At 39.4% G+C, this 16,811-nt stretch overlaps 1 protein-coding gene across 2 annotated transcripts in view; it reads left to right on the forward strand.

Annotated features, from left to right (window-relative positions):
* The first annotated feature begins 4,320 nt into the window (after positions 1-4,320).
* Positions 4,321-16,811, forward strand: part of LOC311006681 (plexin-B2-like) — a 236,268-nt gene continuing 223,777 nt past the window's right edge. For both annotated transcript variants that reach the window (XM_083999572.1, XM_083999573.1), the window contains exon 1: positions 4,321-4,976. The gene's annotated coding sequence lies outside the window, so the exon portion shown is untranslated. The remainder of the gene's footprint in view (positions 4,977-16,811) is intronic.

Below are 16,811 nucleotides of genomic sequence, written 5' to 3' on the forward strand. Positions count from 1 at the left end.
ACTATCCCTTTAACGGCCATTCAAAGCTGTTACGACTTCACTTAACTCAAAACGTCCTCGCTATAAAATGCAACACTGGTCCTCAAAAGGATATAAGTTGTGGGGACCCATGTTGACAAAGCTGAATTCCCTTTCTCATCACCTTAACCTTAACCATGCTTGACCTCTGACCTCAACCCCTCTAACCATCCATCCATCAGCTACCCCACTTGTGCTTTAAGGGTCACTAGGGGGGGGGGGGCGGAGCCAATCCCAGCTCACAGTAGGTGACAGGTGAATTAGATGTGACACTGGTCTTTACTCATGTCATGACCTGAACCTTCGAACCAGGTCGTGACCCTTCAAACAAACCTTTGAAGCCGTGACGACGACCTCACTTTACCCCCAAAAACGTCCTCCGTTCATCCACATACTCAACAACGAGTCCTCACAAAGATACAATTACAAACACACATGCACACACACACAAGGCAGATAATTAGCCACTCGCATAAACAGACAGTTTGTCAGGCAGACTGATGAGTTAACTAGTCAGTCAGTTATCAGCCGGTGATTTAGGTACTTAATGAGTCGATCGGTACAACACGACACGACACACACACACATAAAGATTAGTGGAACAGTTTGCAACTTTAAATGAGCTCTTTTGGTAACTTCAATAACCACCACACACACACACATACGGTCAGATTAACCTCCCATGAGGCCTTGGGGCAAAGATTCATTGACCCCCACCACCTCACACGGCACTTTCATTAACAAACCAAACAGTCGTCTAGAGTCGAAATCAGTCGTTATTAAACAGAAGCTGGAGACAAAAATGACAAGAACTCACTGTTACCAGCTTCTAAAATGGTCTTTTATTATAATATAGCTTTTATTTTTAATCATTTAAATACACCAATATCAAGTAATACAGATTTTTTTTGTGTGTGGATGATGTGAAATATGGAAAAAAATTAAAGCAATTTGATAAAAATCAACAACTTTAAAATCAATACGAAGCCGTGAAACTAGTTCTGATGGAGGACGGAGGAGCTGCCAGACTCAATAATGTGCAAAACATCTGACAAATTAGTGACGAATCTAATAATAGAGACAAAAATTTGGAGTAAATCCGCTTTGGTTGTTGACATAATACAAACACCTACACACACACCTTCACACACACCTTCACATACACACACAGATTCAGGTGTTTGTGAGTCTGAGCCCCGACCAATCAGAGCAGAGCTGCATGGTGATGACACAGGTGTATGGAGGACAAAACGTGATGTGAAATCCGAAAATTACATTTAAAATACGTCATACAAGATATTAACTATGTAAATTCATAATAAAAGAAATAAAAAAAACTTATATAAGGTATTTAATATATTGAATGTAATACAGTACATGAGTAAATCCAATCAAATGTGAAGCATCAACAGCATTAATCTTCCAGAAGATTAAGGGCAACACAGAAAAATAAGATATGAATAACATATTTTGACTCCTTGAATGTCTATTGTCAGTTTAAATTTCACTTTATTTCATAATTTGAGGGCTTGTTATTGACTTTATGGACTTGTTGTCCTTATATAATCTCTCACACACACACTGAAACACAACCAATACACATCCAATACACCGTTTTAGTCGAGTTATTGTTAGTTTATTGTCATTGTTTGTACATTATTGCTGTTTTTATGGGATCTGCTCGCACTTAAGACAAAAGAAATGTGACCAAACTTGTACTTTAAAGGACTGTAAGTGTGTGTGTAACAGCTCCAGCTTCATTCCCTGCCCCATGACACTTGACCTCTGTGCACACACACACACAGACACACACACACACTTTCACACACTTCCACCAGCAGCAGCAGCTTATTCCGCTCCACATAAATCAGTGCAGCCAACTTGCACCGCTGCAAGTTGCCCTAATGCACGGATGCCTACTGTAACATTCAGGAGACTTATGAAACAAAAGGTTAGGCCCCTGAATGGCCCAGTGTCAAGGATTTACTTCTGAGACAAATTCTCCAACAACAAAGCCTCCATTGTGCCCCGGACCAAGCCCTTGAATTAGCAGCGGGGGCGACTGCACGCTTAACTGGGCTTGACAGCGCGACTACTCTCTCCCATGCAGAGCTCTCGAAGAAGATTTACCCGGATCGCTTCGATCTCTGTCGACGACGTCCACAAAATTAAAGCAGAGAAAAGCAGAAAGAAAATGTATAGGCCAAGGGTTAGGGTATGTATAGATGAGATGAAATGTAAATCCAATTTCATGTCTTGAATAGATTTTACTTTGACTGTAGATTAAACTGACTGTAATCTATTTAAAAGTGGGACTCCATAGTTTAACCGTGGATTAACCATGGGCTGCAACAACATCTGTTGGGAAGCTTCTGTTTCCTTTCTGTGTGTGTTTTTTTTTTTTTTTTTTGTCAGCTCGTCTCTCGGCCACAGGAAGTGTCCATGTGTCGATCAAAACCATTAAATCCTGGTATTACACTGATTATTTAAAGATGGGTTTGGGTTTTTCTTCAATGGCCTCTGATTTAAACCAGTGGGGACTGAGTTTTAGCTCCAAGCGTCAAGTCGTAAACGAGGAAGCACATGTCTTCCTGTTGCAGTTTTCAAAATAAAACCCTTTTTTTTCTTTTTAAAACAAAGCGAAAATCAAATAAACATTGTATTTTAAAGGGAAGTTTTATTTTTTTGTGGATTTATTAAAAATAAAACTCTATCAAAAATGTGTGCCTCTTTGAATTTTACAAAAAATGTGAGCAAAAGCAGAGTAAATGGTAGGCTATGTGCATTTGCAGAATATATTTTTGCTGGAATTGAAACATCTACTTTGCTTTAATTTGCGCCGTCCACAGTGAATGAATGAATATGAACTTCTTTGCTTCTTTCCTCTGAACTTATTTTGTTGCCTCTGAATTCACATCTTCTCCAAAATCAGCTGAAAGGCCTGAGGCAGGCTCCACATCCTTTACATAATTTGATTTTTTTTTTAATAATAAAAAATTCACATGCACTACTGAAATAAAACATCAGCCGTGACAGCTGCAGCTTCCTGAGGCCTACAGTACAGGAGAGCTGCATTATCAATAGATCTCATAGACTCTTCAATTCAACTGTCTAACGCTCTAAAGGCAAATTAACGTATTCAGAATATTTTTGTTCAACACATGTTTAAAAATATATCTGTGAAATGTCAAAAGTTGTAATAATTTATGTTTCCACAAATTCTCAATTATAATTTTGTTTTCGTCTCGTTTTGCTTTTATACTTGTATATATATTTATCTATTTTAATATCCTCTTCTTATACATACAACTTGAATACTAGACAGTTAAGTCTCATCGTCCTCAGTGCTCCGGCTCCTCCACGTACTGGACCATCAGTAAGTTTACACACAGAAGGCATCAATGCAAAAATACACAGTCTCATACATATATAAATAACCAAAGATATAAATGCAGAATGATGAAAAAAATGTGAAGTGTGAAATGCAAAATAACAAAACATGGTGTAATTGTGTTATGCAACGTTACGTTACGTTACGTTATGCTATGCAATGTTATTTTATGTTATGGTATGGTTATAGCCAGGTATGCAATGTTATGTTATGCTATGCTATGCTATACAGTGTTATGTTACGTTATGTCATGCTATGTTATGTTATGCTATGTAATATTATGCTATGCAATGTTATGTTATGCAATGTTATTTAATGTTAAGGTATGGTTAGATATGCTATGTTACGTTATGTTATGCAATATTATGTTATGTTATGTCATGCTATATGTTATGTTGTGTTAAGCTTTATGTTATGTCATGCTATATGTTATGTTATGTTAAGCAAAATTATGTTATGTCATGCTATGTTATGTTATGCTATGACAATGTTTTATTGGAATAGAATACTATAACAAATATTTCTCGTGGGAGGGTATTATATTATAGTTTTTTATTGCAATGAAGCATAATGTTATGTTATGCTATGTTATGTTATGATAATGTTTTATTGGAATAGAGTACTGTAACCATATATACAGTATTTCATGTGGGAGGGTATTATATTATATCATATTATAGTTTTTTATTTTTTATTATTGCAATGGAGCATCGTAATAAAACAATTGATTTAGAAGTATTTCTCGTCCCCTACTGCTCAGGAAGAACGGACTTTTATTTTGAAAAGGACACAGCAGTGAGTTCCGGTGTGACTGTGTGCAGCTTGACGGCGGAGGCTCCAGTCACTGGGGGGTTTAGTACTGGGAGGAGGAGGAGGAGGAGGAGGAGGAGGAGGTGGAAGAAAACCGCACATCCCATAGTCCTCCTCCTCAGTCTTGTTGCGTAGCGCGCCGCTCACAGCTGAGCTCCAGGACCAGAGTGTGTGTCTGTGTGTGTGTTTATGAATGTGCATGTGTGTAAGTAAGCAAGCGTGTGCGTGTGTGTGTGTGTATCTGCGTGCGGGATAGATAGGCTATATAGAAAACACACACACACATACACACAGACACACACACTCTTGTGACAGAAGAAGGAGAAGAAGGAAAAAACTACGAGTCTCTCTGTGCGTTTGTGTTTGTGCGTTTGTGTGCATGTGTTGTGTTGTGTGCATGCATGTGTTGTGAGTCCACCTGAGCCGGTGTGTAGGTGACCGTGGGCGTGGGAAGCCGCCCGGTCACTTGTCGTGGGAATATTGTTGAAGTAAAAAACTTCGGCGTGGTGGAAGCTGCGCAGCTCGTTCCGCTCCGGCTCTTCTCTTCTCTTCTGCTGCTCTGGACTTCCAGTTTATCCTCCTCACACACCACCGGGATGTAAATGTGGGAACTTTCTGGAAGCGCAGGACGAGTTGTATTGTGCAACTTTTTTTTTTTTTTGCTATTTTTTGGGGGAATATAAAAATATAAGCGAGAAAAAACCCGCAGCGAAGAGCAGGAGGAGGAGGAGGACAGCAGGCAGCGGCGGATTCAGAGGTGAGCCGCGTTTTCATTCACTTTTCCCAACCTTTTTCTTCTCTTTTATTCTCAAGTTTCACTCTTTTTTTTTTTGTAAAATCCCTCCACCGGCGCAGAAAGCTGGAGGAGGATTTTAAAGATTTGTAAGGTGCACGTGATTTCTTATAAACGCGTTGCCCTGGTTTTCCAGTTCTCGTGGTTTCAGTGAACGTCACACGGAACTCCGCTTGCGAAACGTGAAATTTAAAGTTTGATTGCACACTAGTGGGACGCGTGTGCACTATTTAACACAATGTGTGGTGTTTTTGCATGCAGGGTGTATGTGTTGGAGATTCGGCATGGAAAACATCCCGGAAGTATTTTGTTATTAAGGAGAAAACTTTTTTAAAAAATCGATTGATTCAAGTAACAATCGCTGATCAATGCAAGTGGAGGAGAAACCGTGGTGTTGCATGGGAGTGGGACTGGCTCGAAAGTGCGCGGGTGTAATTTGAAACTTGTGTGACATAAGTTGTGTTTTAAGGTTTTGTATATGAGCCGAAATAAAAATGCAGCTCTTATGATTTAATTTACTGGTTTAAATCTGTGTTTTACGCGCCACTCTTTGGCTGATTGATTATTGAACGTTTAATTAGGTGTTTTTTAAACAGAGTCTGGTTGATATGTATATAAGGAGAGGAATGTGTTGGGACTAATCAATACTCAGAGGAACATCTGGAGCCTCAGCTTGTGGGCTGATCCTGTTGAGCGAGTGACACAGCTTCAGTAATGTCTTCCAGACCGGACTGACTTCTTCTTTTTCTTCTTTTTTAAATTCTTCTTGCTGGCATTTAGAAAAAACATTATCGAGCCTGTTATTGATTCTCCTCATTAAGTCTATGCCAGTTTCCCAAGGAGGATAATGAGATGTTAGAGGAGGGGGTTTTCACTCATCAGACATCTCCTATAGCTGTAATATAATATAATGTAATATCCTCCTAATGTTGTATTAATTTGCTGTTGTGCAGTGCAGTGGTAAACAGATGTTTCCTGATGGCAGTATTGATCAGAAGTAGCAGCAGCAGCAGCTCACATAATGATTGCATTAGTCAAATCTTGGGCTCCAAAGGTCATTATAACACATTGACCCCCCCACTTCCCCTCCCTAATCTTATGTGTGTAACCATGAATCTCATGAAAACACTGCGCCGTGCTGCCCCATCTGCTTCCAAGCATTGCTGTACATGATGGGGAGGTAATTGCCCATGGTGTCAGTTAATGGATTAGAATAGCCTGCACGCTGCACCTTGAGCCGTGGAGCCATAAAACCATTACAGCTGCAGTGTGGCACCCCTGGATGTTTGCCGTTATATGGCCCGATTATATAGATACAAAACTGGGATCAGTCGAGCTTTCAGTTTCAAGGCTGCTTGAACAGTTAATTGTCAGGTTTCAATCTGCTGAACAGGAAAACGCAACACAACACAACACAACATAACTTCTTTAAACTGAAAACTTGCTCCAAACTGAACTGCAGCCTCTGAACAGGTGAATTAAAAGTGTGTGTGTGTTTTTTTTTAATGCTGATCGATAGTTCAAAGCCCCCATGTGTTCTTCACTTCACTAAATCCTGCTTTTTAATGTTTTTGCTAGAAGCCGGGGCGATTTCGGCGAAAAAGCCTCAACACATGCCTCCTCCACGCTCACAGCACAATGCATACACTATCTCCTTCCTTTGTGAACTGGCTGTTTAAAATTAGTTAGTGAGCGTCGCTGAGCTTTATATTGAACAGCCGGGGGGAAGCAGCCGGCACACACAGAGTTTTACATTATCTCCTCCTGACTGGGGAAGTGGAGCACTGAGTTCTTGGGGAGTTTTACACAAACATCTCTCGGAGGCAAAAGGAATTTGGTTTGGTCGGGCGACTGTGTAATGTACAAAGAAGGAGTGGAAATCAAAGGGCAATGACCTTTTTTTTAAATTCATTTCACCCATGTGACGTTCATGATGTGCGGCGGTTGGCAGGTTTATGGGATGTTCTGGAGAAGCAGGTGGAGTTAGAGGTGTTCCAGAGCTGCAGGGCCTCGTGTTATTGGCTGTTTGCTGTTTGTTTTTGTCCTGGACTTTACTCTGATCTGAGGCTCAGTCAGACCAAGATCTGATCTGATGGGATTATATGAGTCATGGTGAAACCCTAAAGTGACGCTGCAGCTCAGTGGGTCCATAAAACAGGAAGAGGACTAGTTTTATCTACTCATGTCAACAATATTCTCTTATCAGTTTTTTATTTTTCTGTATGTTTTTATCATTACTCACCTCCGTTCTGGGTAGATTAGCAGTGTGACTTGTGTGTGTGTGCAGGCTGTTGTTGTTGGGTATTGTAGCTATGTGTTTCATGCATTGATGCTTTTACACAAAGGAAGTTTCCTAAAGTTGAATTGAATCTGAAACTTTGGAAAGAACAAATAGGCTAATGCAACTACCAAGACCTGCAAGAAAACCTAGTTTTTCACCATCAGTTAAATCATTTTAACATTGGTGTAGGTAGTCCAAGCTTTACTGTACGAAACCACAAATATTCAGTTTACTGTCATATGTGACAAAGAAAAGCAGAATATTTTATATTTTTTATCTTTTATTTCATCTTACACAATGAAAAGTTTTATTCAGAAGCTTTAAAATAAAAGTTATAAAACCTTAAAGGTAGTTTAGCATGTAGCATTGTTGCCATTTGAAGATGCAGTGGTGAACGTTCAGTAAAAGTCTGACACCAACATTTGCAAGTTTTGCTAATGCTACATAGCTAATGTTAGCAGTATCAGTTTAGAGCTTCAGACATTGTTGTGTTTAGAAGACGAGAGGTTATAATTTGTCCTCTGAACACCAACACGCATTCAGGTTAGACTGGACTCTACAGTGACTCGGTATCGGAAAATGGTGAAACAGCTAGGCTAGCTGGTTAGCATGCTAACTTCAGTAGCAGAAAAGGAGCCTCTAGAAAAAAACTCTTGGTAAGTCAAGAATGAAATTTAAAAGTTTTCTTTGGATTGGTAGCCTAACAAAACAGCTGCTAACGCTAACATTAGCCATGTGGCAATAGCAAAACCTGCAAAGCTCCTTTTCTAAAAATCAAAACTTGAATTTCTAAACTTTCACTTTGGAATTTGTGGGTTTGAACAAAAGTAAACTGTCTCAACATTGTGAACCTTTCAATACTAAGGAAGATAATGAAGCTCTGTGGCTTAGCAAAGACTAAAACCAGAAACTCATTAATGGATTTGTTGTTTTGCTCGTTGTTCATCTTTTATCTTGAGGATCTGCGGCTCTGAGGCTGCACCTGTGACTGAAACAATAAAAATGTGGAGGAATGCGTGTGCATCTAAACCACTAATCAGCCTCAGAAAGAGAGAAACAGAGTGAGTGTGTGGGCTGAGCTGTACATTAATGGAGTCTATACAGACAGACCATCAGAAACCTGTTTGAGTGGAATGCAGGCGAGCGAGCGGCTGAAGAAACTCCAAGGCCTCTGACGCTGCTGTGAAGTGAAACACAGCTTCAGAGTCACGTTTCACCAATCCAATAATCCCTCAAATAATAAATAAACAGTGGAATTAGTACAAGGGGGAAACACACATACACACACACATTACCCAAATCCAATAATGTTGCACTGAGGTTGCCGTGTGACAAATTTGGCAGGTTCTGCCTGTCGGCCTGCTCTGCTTCTTCTTCGTCTTCGTCTTCCTCTTCATTGGCTGCAAATTTGACTCAGTGTATAATTGAGTTTTGGGCTGGGTGACAATTTAGTCAAATCATACGGTGATGATGACGCAGCCTCGTGTTGTTTTTCTGCTTCCAAAAGGGAGCGATTCTCAGAAGGCTGCAATTACAAACCGACAGAATTAGCTAGAAAAACTTTGGTCTGCAAAGTGCAACAGTGGAGCAAGTGAACGCAGCATAGATGCACTCATACTGCGTTGTTGCAGCTTTATCATCTAATAGTATTTGTAGATTGCATGTAAATCCCAGCACATGTAGAAAACTCCTCTGTGAGCATGTTGGACCTTTAATCAGTGTAGATGCAACATATTTTAATGATCTCTATGTGTTGTGGAGTGTGGATGAATAAAATTACAAGTAATTGCATGTAGCATTAAACAGTTCTTAGGTTCAGGACTTAAAAGATCTTATTCTTCATGTGATTTTCCCACGTTTTCTCTCTTAAATCTGCCGTCCAGTTAGATATTTTGCTTTTAATTGCATCAAATTTCAAAATTGAGCAATGAAAATGTTTAAAGATCATGTTTTGTGAAGAAAACAAGTGTGAAATGTTGTAATTTTAAGGATAATCTCTATCTGGAGGCCCATTTCAACAGTCACATGACTCATACAGTTGAGTATGCAGTGTTTGTTTAATGGCTCTGATAGTTTTACAGTGCACACTATTATCACGTCCCGTCTCGATTGGAACCATGTGGTTGTTTTCGGTCCAAACTTTTTTTTTCTGTCGCTGCTGTGTTGAAACACCAAAATAAGCATCTTCACTCCGCTGAAGAGAAAAAAAAACCTCAAAGCCTGAAATTAAATTAGTTTATAACTTGGCAGAGAGATGGAGGGAAGACAGAGAGAGAGAAAGAGGGAGAGAAACCACTTGAAAGTTTGTTCTGCTTTCTCCCAAGTCATGGTGATTGAAAACAGGAAGAGAGCGTCAGAGGTCAGAGGTCACGGGGTCAGAGAGAGCATGAATGCACAGTCACTCAGACTCTGAGCTCCAACATCTGCACCGACGTGTCTCACTGTTTGTCTCTTGTGTCGTAATCAGTGTGTCTGCCCACGTGTGTGGTTGAGTTTATGTGATTTCATGCAGCCCGGAGTGTGTGTGTGTGTCTTTGTGTGTGTGTGTGTGTGTCATTGTCCTTGGCAGAGGAGGTTATTTTCCTAATTTACCTATTTACAGCTTTCGATACAAAGACGACGGAGAAATTTAGGTTGAAGTGCAACGACTGGAGACGAATGTCAAGACGGGGGAGGGGCTGTATGATTATATATGTGTGTGTGTGTGTGTTAGTGTGTGTGTGTAGGGTGTGTGGGGTTATTTGAATGATTTATAACAAGGTGTCTGTCCAGGTTGTGTGAGGACGTTGGTGATAAACAGAGTCGTTTATTGGATTTTTCAGATTTAGATTCAGATACGTTATTGATCCCCGGGGAGGAAATGAGCTTCTCCTGCAAAGAATAGAGAATAAAAAAGTAGATAAAGATAAAATATATATGAAAATGTCCTCATACATTAATATATTTAAGATAAATTGAATATATAAAGAAATATGTGAGGTGTTTTGATTATTATTAGCATAAAGAACAGAAGGATCTCTACCTGTAGTAAACATGTGGTGGTTGGTTTGATGGTTTATTTTTCCATACTTAAATTTTCTGCCTGCATGAATCTGTGAATCCGCCAGAGCTGATTATCGTCACCATTGATTAGTTGATTAATCTTTTGCTCATTAAAATAGTGAAAACTCTTCACGTTTGAGACGGAAACGCCTGAAGAGGTTCATCAACCAGAAGAGTCACTGCTTCGTCTTCTTCTTCCGCTTTACCAATCAACTGATTGATTAATTGTTACAGCTCTGATATGGGTGCTATTTTTTAAAAATATTGACGTAACGGAGGGTTTTGACTCGTATTTTACTTCAAAAAAATGATTTTTGTGTGCAAAAAAATGTTTGAATGTGTAAATTATTAGCAGAAATACTGAACTTTTACTGTTCTAGTTGTTTAAAATGTGACTATTCTCTGTTGTTTTACTTTGAAAGGAACATCTTTGATTCTGGATGATTGATTTTCTCAGACTCAAATGTAGGACTCTGATGATTAGATGGTTAATTTTTATTTTTTTTTACAGTGTTCAAAGCTGCGTCTTGTTTGGTTTTTATAGAAACGGAAACATCAGTGAGGTGAAACAAGAAAAACAACATCAGAAACTTTACTTTCCCTTTAACATGTCGCTTTCATCATGTGGAGCTTCTTCCTGATTCCTCATCTTCTTCTTCCTCATCTTTTTTACTTCACGACACCTTTTGATATTATTTGCTCATTGCCGGAGAGTTTTCTCACATTTCTTTACATTATAATGAGACAGACGCTCGCTCGTACACACTGATGCTAATAAACAGGAATCTGCACCGATGCTAAAGAAGCAGCTCCTCTGCTCTTCATCGCCTCTTTTCATCTCACAGTGTGTGTTTTTTTGTCTTTTTTTTTAAGAAAAGCTGCTACAGTAGTTCCACAAACATCAAAAACGCCACTTGTTAGTGTTTGTGCAGCGGAGGGCGTTCACAGGTGTGTGTGTGTAGGTGTTTGAGAAGCTTTCATGAATGAGTTCCAGTCGTTATTCTTACTCTCAAAACAGAAGCAGTTTATTTAGGCGAATAAAGATGCAAATTCTCTGCAAAGTGCTGGCAGCCATTAGTGCAAATGTATGTGCAGCAGCAGCTTCATGTCTTTAAATAGTCGCTATCCTCCTGGTGTTGACATGTTGAAGTTTGCAAAGTGCTTCTTCCAGGTCAGATTTCTGCAGCAGCTGTGAAAAACATCAGGACAGTTTTGGAGAAAAAGAGTTAAATGATTGAAATCTGCAGCCACAAAGTGTTTTCTAGACCAGTGGTTCTCAACTGGTGGGTCGGGACCCAAAAGTGGGTCGCGGACCCGTTCTGGATGGGTCGCGGACAGCTGGTCAAAAAAGTAAATAATATTTCATGCACATCTGATGTTGGACATGTCTTTTATTTTGAAAAATAACGTGAACACATGCAGTTGTAATGGTCCTCATCAGTTTCTTATTATTTGCTCTGAATGCAAAGATATCCGTTTCTTATTAATGTGGCCTGAATGCAGTGAATCTTGTTTTGTTTTGTGGGTCTATTTTGTGCAATTTGATATTTATTCACTTTTGTAAACATGCTCTGAATGCAGAGATGCATTACAAGTCAAATATATCATTTTATTGGTCTCCATTTTGTGCAGTTTGATATTTTTTTATTCACTTCCGTACATGCAGTTGTCATGGTCCTCCTCAGTTTCATTCATGTGCTCTGAAATGCACTTTGCTCAATAAAGAGCAAAATGAGTTTTTAAAGGCTTTAAAAAAAATTCTTGGTTTGAATTCTATAAAAGTGGATCGCGACTTATGACGCGACCATGGGAAAATGTGGAGCCCAGAGTGAGACTAGTTGAGAACCCCTGTTCTAGACTGTCAAAGAGGCTAAATACTGGCTGGTTTAATCTGTGTGTGTGTGTGTGTGTGTGTGTGTGTGTGCAGCAGCTGATTGAGGATTGTGTTTGTCCAGCTGTTAATGTGTTGGTGTCGTCTCTCCGGCTGATTTCTGACCAGCTTGGTCTTTGTTAACTTGACTCTTCAGTGAAGCAGCAGCAGTGTGGCCCATAAACTGGGAGTTAAGAGGTGGTGGTGGTGGTCTCCGCTGTGGGGGGTGGGAGGAGGTTGTTTATTGGAGGGAGGGGGCTCTTGTCTTCCAACACTCACAGGACAGTGGAGTGGACTGACTGACGCAAGACTTTCTTGTAGCAATCACTGGGCCGTTAGGACCTAATGAACCTCTGTTGAACGCCGCCCAGCTCCCTTCGCTCACACTGGAGTGACAGAGACAGAAGACACGTTGCTGCCTCGAGCACTTTGTTTAATTTCTAATCCAAGTCCCAGGATCTTGTGTAAGTTTTGTTTAGTTTGACCCTAGAACTTGTTTACGGCAACGACATAACAGGTCGATAAGTTTCACAATCTGGCTCCGTTTGGCTGAACTTACAAAACCATGAACCTTATATGCGTTAAAGCCATTCAAACATTTTTTCCCCAGTGTTTGCATGATTATTTCTCAGTTATGTGGCCCACAGGTTTGTGTTTTCATTTTAAAACAGTGTTGGGCCATGTACTACATGAGTGTAGGCACAGAGTCCTGGTTTGGTTCTGTGTGGACTGGAAATGAAGGCATCAAATGGCCAAAAAAATAAACTCTTTAAAATTGAAATTGTTTATAAAGTGACAATGCACATGCAACAGGAAGTAGATTGTCTATACTCTAGTGGTTCTCAAACTTTTTTTTACACCAAGGACCCCTAAATTGACACAAATTAGACCACGGACCCCCCCATTGGACAAAATTTTTAAGCAAACACCAGAAATACACAAATATTTGTTCTGAGACTGAAGAACACTACTTTTTTAGTCAATGAACGTTCAAATTAGGGCCAATGGCATGAATTTTTTGGAAATATTGGTGGAAAATTTCTGAAAGAAAGTGGTAAGATTTCTAAAAATAAAAAAGTTAAACATTTTCTAAAAAAAAATTGGTAAATCTTCTCAAAAACAATTCTAGTAAAGTAAAGTAAAAAAAAAAAATTCTAGAAAAAGTGGTAAAAATGTCTTTAAAAAAAAAATTCTAGAAAAAGTGGTAAAAATTTCTTAAAAAAAAAAAAAAATTCTCAGAAAAAAAGTTTTTAAATTCTAGAAGAGATTGGTAAATTTTCTCAAAAAAAATTCTAGAAAAAATTGGAAAAATATCAAAAAAAAAAAAAGTGGTAAAATTTCTTGAAAAAAAAAAAATTCTAGAAAAAGTGGTAAAATTTCTTGAAAAAAAAAATTTCTCAGAAAAAAAGTTTTGAAATTCTAGAAGAAAATGGTAAATTTTCTGATAAATGTTTCCAAAAAAAGAAGTTTTAAAAATATTCTAGAAAAAAGTGGTAAAATTTCAAGAAAAAGTTGGTTGCGTAGTTGCTGAAAATTATGCACAAAAAGCTGCTGGCAAAGATCAAATGTTCATCTTTGTTTCCCATGTTGCATTAAACATCATTACTTTCTCCTGGTACTGATTGCTGTTGTCTTCAACAGGAGCACGTTGAACCAAGGAAGGATTCTTTATGTCCAATAAAACCCAATCAGAGATCGTTGTTTCCAGTCTTTTCTGTATGTGACCAACAAGGAGTTTTCAAAGTAAAACGTGTTCAGCAGTGTACCTAAGGTGATCTTTTGTAAACCCTACAACACACCAGAGTGGCCGTGGCCTGAAACACCTTTTGAGTTGGCGGTCATGATGAGCTCTGACGGCTTGTTTCGGAGCGTTAATCCACAACTCTCCGGCGCTGGAGCTTCTGTTTACGGAGAGAGAGGGGTGAAGGGTAAAGTAGCTCTGAAGACTCGTCGCTGTCCGACCGAGACAGAAAACAAGACATTTACATAAAGCGATGGTGTTTATAGTCGTCGGAGGAGCTGCTGCAGAGAGGAGGCTGGCGATGAGATATTATTTAAAAACTGGTGTGTGTTTTCAGTCTCTGCAGGACGACTCAGAAGTGCTGCACTCAGAAACTACCCGAGCGTCCAACACGCGGTTCAGACATAGAGCATAAATCCCACTTAAGAGTTGGCCGGATTCACGAGCTGACATCCAATTAGTGCAGTCTGTTTTTTCCAGTTGTGCACGATTGCATCATTCAGGCATTTTTTAATCAGCCCCAAAGTTTCAAATGGCCCCTTTTTTTTATTTTATTCAGACTTTTGAAAGAGAGAAATAACAGAACTGCTATCAAAGAAGCAGAAAAAGAAGAAAAAACCCCCCCTCAATCTCTCGTACGTGTTGAACTGAACGTGAACCCCCTCCCGCTGCTCTTGTGCCAATTTGCGGAGTGTAACGGGTGTGAACTCCTGCAACAAACGATTATTCTGTCACTCAATCACTCGGGTGATAAATTCATTTGTGAGCTCAAGAAGAAAAGCGTCAAACCAGATCTAATCTCCGACCTTCTGCACATTAGTGACGCGTGACGGGACCGTGATCTTTATTTACCCTCTTTGTCTTTTCTACCCATGCAGGTCGTTAAGTATCAGTGCTGCTTTGTCCAAAAAAACACTAACACAACAAACTGGCACTCAGATATCAACATCCATCCTCTTGTACCCATCAGCCCTAGGGGTCATTGCCTCCACTTGCTGCAGATCACTCCTGCAAAACGACCTCGTAGTGGTCTGGAAACAGCCGGGAGGGTTTAATATGCGAGAGAGAATGGAATAAACCCTCAAGAAGCGATTCCTGTGAACACAATAAAACAGTCTGTACATAAAGTGATAATGGGAATTAAATGAGACTTGTTATCAAGACATCAGTAAGCCATCACTTTGCCTTTTCCAATGTGTTGGGGGGAATTTCTAATGTTGAGGAAACCTTTTTATCTCCCAGACAATTTCATGTAAATGGACGTTTTGTGCCGAGATGAGATTTCCTGTGCAACATGGACATTTTGCAAATTGTTGCTGTCGTTTCTGCCTTCCACATTACAAATGCACAGAGGGAGGCCCGACAATGGGGGAGAAAGGGAAAAAAAAAAGAAAAAGCATCACATCACATCAAGTCAGATCACATTGTCTCGTTGAAGGAACAATTTGTAAGTCAGTTTTGTCAGCGACTGCGATTTCTCCTCCCAAGAGTGCAATGTCTTGCCGCCGGACGAACCATCAGGCGTCATTTATTTTACCCCTGATGCCACTAACTTCATCATCATGACTGCTGATACATATACATTATACACACACACGCACAGACAGTTTATGATGATGGATATTTCTCTGCCGAGTGAAGGATGCGGAGCTCGGAGGGCCCATTTAGCAACCTGGGTATTTCTGACTGTGTCCTCCTCTTGTCTCTCTCTGCTGCTAATTCAGGGTCACGTCAGCCAGTGTGTTAGAAGATGTGAGATGTGAGGCGTCGCTCTCTCTCTCTCCTAAAAAGACGGAGTAATCATTACATGAATAAAAGGCCGCGGCTTGCTTGGTAAAGAATAGAGAACATGAAAAGAGATGCAAAGACAAAAAGATCGGGGGGAGGAGAGCTACAGTGGCCCTTAGTCTAATGATTCTACCCAGCGTTTCCTATTTCCATTTAATTTCATACAATGCCTTTAATTACTTGCTATTCTCGTTGCTTAAGTCTATTGTGTGGGCTTATTATAGGGGGACTGAAGGTTTATTATACTGAGGGATGGATGCACTTCAGGGTTTTTCTTACTGGTGTTCGGTCGAGTGTTTTTCTCCCTTGAAGAGTTGAACAAGCCTTCTGATCTTAAAGGACCACGCCGAAGCTTTTTGCACGAGTGAGCCGAATGAAAGGGTTTGAGATGCAGCTATTATTGTCATTAGTGACTATTCTGCTGGTTATTTGTCAAATTAATCAATTATTTCTTAAAAAAGAACCAATGACCATCATATATGTAAAAAAAAAAGCTAATACTGACATTTAAAGGGGCTTCAACCAGCAGGTATTTGACATTTACAACTACGTCCAACCAGCCATCCATTCATTTGTTTCAGTCATCCAGGGTTGGGTTTTGGAGGCAGTGGGTCAACATACTGACAAGATTCCCAAGGTGTTTCCAGACCTGATGAGATGTTCATATCGATTAATCCAAATCAAAATTCCTCCAGACTAGGGATGTCACAATTACTTGTTTTCACAATTAATCGCGGTATTAAACGCAGCAATTGATTAATCGTAAAGATTCCTAAATGTTGTCACTTTCCAAAGAAAGATTATGTTGGAACCATAGTCGACAGATGTGCACCAAAGTAAAGGTAAATGCACAGATACTGGTCCATTTACGTAACATTGAATTGGTAGGAATTTAAATGCTAGAGTGTCATTTGTAAATTAAAAAAAAGAAAGATTAAAATTAACTTAAACATTTGGTATATATGACAAGTAATGACTTGAATATTTCAAACACTTCCCCTGGGAGATTAATAATTGGTCATAATTTAATAGATACTTAAAATATTTTGTGTAAATATTTAGTAATGTAATTATATT

Source organism: Trachurus trachurus (assembly GCF_905171665.1).
Source record: "Trachurus trachurus genome assembly, chromosome: 23".
Classification (NCBI taxonomy): Eukaryota; Metazoa; Chordata; class Actinopteri; order Carangiformes; family Carangidae; genus Trachurus; species Trachurus trachurus.